We start from the raw sequence: 6,000 nt of genomic DNA, 5'->3' as shown, positions 1-6,000 counted from the left end.
GCATGTGTTTTTGCAAATGTGTGTCAGAAAACATACATGAGCGAGTCAAACTGCTCATCATCAAAGACTAAAGTGCACCGATTTCTGCTTATTTTTAATCACAAGAAATTGAATTTTTATATGTGTGTGTGTGTTTTGGATAAACAGGCTGGAAAATGGCCTTTTCATGGCGACCCAGGACTGCCACAAAATAATCCAAAACGGTTTAAAGATCTCCGAGTCTCTCTTTCAGACAGCCAGAGTCAACACACAAACACACACACACAAAAATGCTCACAACAGGTTTCTATGGTAGCTGACTCTCATGGATGTGCAGATTCAAACACAATCATGTTGGTTTTGGTTTGAGTGTGTTTGCAGTGGTGTGAATGACTCTCTGTGCACTCGGTTGCTGCTCGCAGGTGATGCCAACCCACAGCAGAGAAACTGGGTCAGCACTTGGCACACCAAGGTTACACACATACACACACAGACACACACACACACACACACACACACACACACACACACACACACATAGACCCTCTGACGCTGTTTCTTCCACTGTTTAGAGAGCTGATTATAATTCCACTTTTTATTTTCAATGCAGAGAAAAAAGCTATTACCCAAAAAAAACTAAAAAACTATCTGCACACCTGAATATGTGGCAGGTGCGTCGGACTAAAGCAACACTTAAATGAAGATTTTAAGCACCTTAACCTTCTGAGCACCTTAATGTGTGTTTGATCGTATGCCAACATTCCTTACATCAGTTTTCATCCTAGTTAAGCTGACAGCTGCTTTTATTTAGCATGACTCTTCTCTGTCTCACAAACATCACAACGAATCTTCCTGAAAACCGACAACCAGTTTCACTAAATATCTTGCCAGTGCAGTCGTTGTTGATGTGTTTTTTTCTGGAGGCCAGTCGTGACAGGTTTGATGAATGGTGACCTTTGCACTTCATTCAGGAGTTCGTGGTAGTGGATCAAGAAATGCGCCTCCTCCTAGGAACCCTGGATAAATACTACACTACATACAGGGATTGTTTGCTTTAGCTTATTATTCTCCCCGCCATCAGTCAGCGATGCCTGTGTTTTGATTAACACCGTGTGACTGCAGCCATAACAACCCTGGCACTCCTCGGAAACTTAATGGACATCCAGTTTCGGGGGAAATACAACCGACCGAGGGGAACAGACAGCGATGATGTTGAAAGCCCTCAGAGGGGGATGTGTGGTGAACCTGGTGTGTTTTGGATGTTAAACACACGGAGTGAAACCACCGCCTGGAAACACAGAGGAGAGTGTTTGTCCTGATGACATCATCATCCTCCTGTTTGGGCGAGCAGAGATTTCATAGCCGACATTCACAGCTGAGCTCACCTCCTTTTACAAACACAGGCCTTCACTCTCACTTATTCTCTGCAGAGACACGTCAACGTGATGGACATGTAGGGTGTCAGCAGGACACCAGATAGTTCAAACAAGCAACACAAGAAGTTATTTTGGTTATAAACTCACAGATCAGTCTATATGAGCCAAGCGTTTAAACAGTCTCCCAGGTTTCACTGCAGAACCAATTTTAAGGGGCGCAGATTTGTTAGCTGCCATTTAAGCATCCTCCATATATTTATAAATCCCTAGACTTCGGCAGGGCTGCATCAACACCCCCAGGGCCCCTGGGCTGTGAAGCTCATGTCCCCCAAACAGCTTTTATTTTATTCTGAATGGATAATGTTGCTGTCAGGTGGAAACCTTGTAACTCCATATTTTGTTTTGGACATAGTAGGTTTCCGACAGTGACCATAATGATCAACATCAAGAGAGTGGGTCAAGCCATGTGTCGTATTTCTGTTTTTATTTTTCTTCCATCACTGCGGGATCCGTTCTGCTCAAAGGCCTCTGGGCACTCGTCCAGATTGCCCGTATGGTAGATCCGGACATGGACTTCGGTAGTCAGAGACCTCGGATGTCGGGTATTATGAGACTATTGCAGGTAAACTTACTGCAGGAGAAATTCTGCTTCTGTTCTCCATTTTTATTTCATGTGTCCACACGTAGTGATGCATGATTCACAGCGTTCTGGGTGTTACCTTCATTAAAATTGTAGATATAATAATTTACTGACTGCATGAATACAAACAAAGTCAACAGCCAAACAGAAACAAAGGTGAGTGGATATTTGGAGGTAGGTGTGGATCGGGCAGTCAGCTGTAGGAGAGAGAAGCTGGGCCGAGCTGGCTCAGCAGGGGAAGCGCCAGGTGAGATGATTGGCACAGCTGGAGTGAGTTGACTAATCAAGCTCTCTGGTTTCACTGCAGTAGTGGGCGAACAGAGATGAGGTTGCACAAAAAGATTGAAGTAATCGCCCGAGCTGAAGAGCTTTAAGTTTGTATATTTTGGAGAGTCGTGTGCCTGAGTGCCGGGCAGCACATGTGACTTTTGGTTTGGTATTTGCGACTTGGGAAATAAAAAGGGTTAATTGAACTCTGTCTGTGCTCTCTGCTGAGGTAAACAGTAAATAGATTTTACTTTCTAGTCTTTTTGACCACTCCATGTCACATTCACCCATTCACACACACATTCATACACTGATGACAGGGGCTACCATGCAGGGTGTCAACCTGCTCATCAGAGGAAGACTAACCATTCACACACCATTAGTGCAGCTATCAGGAGCAATTTGGGGTATTAGTAAGTATCTATGACCACTGTGGCAGCAACTTATGTCACAGGACACAAATCAAGTATAAGATATTTGAAAGTAGGTTAGATTTGTGGATAATCTGAGTTGTTTTGACTCCACGTGATGAACACACAGAGACAGCCTGGAGGAAAATAAGTGGAGCTCGCACAGGTTCTGAAAACACTTGAGACTGTCAAAATTAAATGTTAAACTGGAGCGTGTTGCTACAGCACACATCTCTACTGTGAGTTGTACGATACACCCATTGGCTCAAAAACATCCCAACTGTCACATTTGCATGTGAGATAAAGATGTGCAGTTGATTCACCACATTTGACCGACTCACTGTACAGACGTTAGCTGTAATCTATGTGTTTGTGTGTGTTTGTGTTCAGCTCAGCGTCTGACTGAACTCACCACAGACTCAACTTTCTCTTGTCATTTACCTCCAGTCCTTCTCTGTTTTCCTCTTATCTCTGAATGTTTATGAAGCAGATTCATAAAATCCCCGAATAAGCATTAATATTTGAAACCCTCCCTGAGTGAGTTCACGTCTTATCTTGACTTTCCATTTATTTTTTATACAATTGCACCACTTCTGAAATGTGCCTCTGTCGTAATGTGTTATCAAAAGGACCTGTAACCTAACATTACAACTAACTCTGCTAACTCAGAGGATTTTCACAATTTAACAACAACCACTGCTGTGTACAAACATAAATCTCTAGAAAAATCACTTGTGGTTCCCTAAAATGCTGGACATCAGGGGCTCAGATGATGTAACAGCTGAGAGACAGTCGTTTCCCAGCAGCACACTGGTGACAGTGACACCTCTGAGGTAATATTTAGCTTTGGTTATTTGTGTGTGTGTGTCTGTGTGTGGGCAAATGTACATCAAACATTCCTTATCCAGATGTGAAAGAGGACCTCCATGAGCGACAGTGCACAGGAATATACACTAGGTCCATCTCTGCCAGAGTTTTAAGAAACAATCTCTCTGCGTGACAGAAGGAGTCATGTAATTAATTAATGAGTGTCAGTCTGATGTGTCACGCCTCCGAGTAAATCGTCCTTTGACACTTTGTTGGAAATGAGTCACACTGCTGGAATTCACTGGTCGTCTCCATGATTTAAATCCTTCTGTTAGAAACAAATGAATAAGAAAATGTCTTCATGTCTTTCATCTTTAAAGCATTACATGACTCTCTAGTATAGTCACAGTGGATGTGAAGGAAATTCAGATCATAAATCACCAACACACACAAAAATGGAAAAGATAAAGGCTTTTTGTTTTGAGGAATTGATTTGCTTTCTTTCTTGCCTGTGGGTTCAATTTGGTTCCAGCAGTGAAACTGCTTGTAGTTGCAAAATAGATAAAAAGGCTGCAGCTGTTTTAAATTTCCCTTTTCTCTCCAAATTTTACAGATTATTTGGTTTAAAACAAGACAAAAAATCTACAGCCATGCTCACAGCTCTGTGAGGCTGCACTTACACACAGCACCTGTATCTCTCCATCTATCCATCTCTCTATCTATCCATCTATCCATCCATCCATCCATCCATCCATCCATCCATCCATCCATCCGTGTTTATACAAAACTTAATAATAATCCATTAGGTAGCTGTACATTTGCACAGGTTGTACAATCATTTTGATTACTATGTCTTCACTTCATTAGCACTTACTGCCGATGTTTACTTGTTAAAATGATGATGTCGTGTCAGGCATTATTGGATCAAGTACAACAGCAGCCTCCCACGGAGGAGTGACTCATCAGACAGGTAGTCTGCAGTGTGAAGAGCACAGCAGACAAGTTTTATTGTTGTTATCACAGTAAATATATGAAAATAGACAATAAACATGGTGGGAAACAGTTTTTAGTTCTATTTTTGTATCTTTCTGACGCCTTCCAGCTTCTCCTATTCATGATTTTTTTTAAATAATCTTTCCCAAAGTTGCACCATACAATTAAATTATCAAGTTTTTCTTTTTGTCTGTTCCACATTTCCCTAACAATATCCTGAACACTTTTATCAGAATAGAAATGATTCACCAGTTAAACATAATAATGGTAAAATGGTTTAGTGGATATTAATCATAACAGAATAATATCCTTAAAACAAGAGTCAGGTGATGAAGTAAATGAACATAGAGTACAGGTGGTGATGAACGGAAGTCTAATGGTGCATTAAGATGGAACGATAGCACGAGAGAGTTTGCACGAATACATACAAACTCACAGTTTACTGTAACAACACATCATGTTGTTACAGTAAACTGCAGCATCCGTTCTGTCATGTTTTTCAGTGGAACCACCTGCTGGTCCTGCAGACTTTAAGCTTGCTGCAGATACAGTAGTTGATCTAAATTAAGGCCATTTATTTATTTTGTTTTGTTTAATACAAGATCATCATGTGTTACTGCAGCTGTGAGTCTCTGCTGGTGTCTTTGTCACTGAGTAGCGTGATGCTATTACTTCATGATGAACTCCATTTCTAAAGCTAAAATATTGAGTCTAAATTGTGGTGAAACCTGCTGCCAAAGAATCAACATTCACAGGTTTTAGTTCCTAATTTCCATTTCTAATTTGTATCACCAACTGCTTTGCTTTAAAAACTACAAAAAGGTTTTGTCTCCAGATAAGCACTGTATTTCTTGATATACTGTATATGGCTACATCTACAAGTTGTTCAAATTCTTGACACACAGAAACTCATATTTGAATGCCTTTTGGCCAACAAAATGAGAGATAAATGTGGCCACTTGCCAAATTGTCTGTCTAAAATTTTAACTGAAAGAAGTCTGTTGCGTGTCATATTTTTTTATTTCATGTTTGTAAAGTAAAGACTTAAAGTCTAAAATTGACTTCAACAGCACATTAAATGATTAGGCTGCCACTATTTACAATATCTAGGTCTCATCAACAAATCCCATGAAAAGACCAAAACCAACTATGTGCCTCTCAATACTATCTGACCTTGTTGATGCACTTAGCCCCAAGCTCCTACTAAACATGTCAAACTTTAAAAATATGTGTCAAATGTAGGAGAAAAAAAGGCTTGTAAACTGTGCATTTTTAGGGACTACTATCATCTACTGCAGTAATGATCTTCCAGCAGCAGGATGATGTGTGTGGGATTAAAATTAACTACTGTACAGTGTCCTTGTTGAAAATGTCACCCAGAACAACACTGTGCCCCAATAAAATGTTTGTTTAAATAGTTTTGGGACAACAATGGAGCTCTATGGAGAGGGAGAAATAAGCTGTATCAGCCCTTATCTACACAGACAATACTTGTTCATTGTTAGTTTTTATCTTTTTTGGGGGGATC

Source organism: Scomber japonicus, chromosome 11 (genome assembly GCF_027409825.1).
Source record: "Scomber japonicus isolate fScoJap1 chromosome 11, fScoJap1.pri, whole genome shotgun sequence".
NCBI classification, from domain to species: Eukaryota; Metazoa; Chordata; class Actinopteri; order Scombriformes; family Scombridae; genus Scomber; species Scomber japonicus.
The sequence above is the reverse complement of the archived record's forward strand: the minus strand, read 5'-3'. Positions refer to the sequence as shown.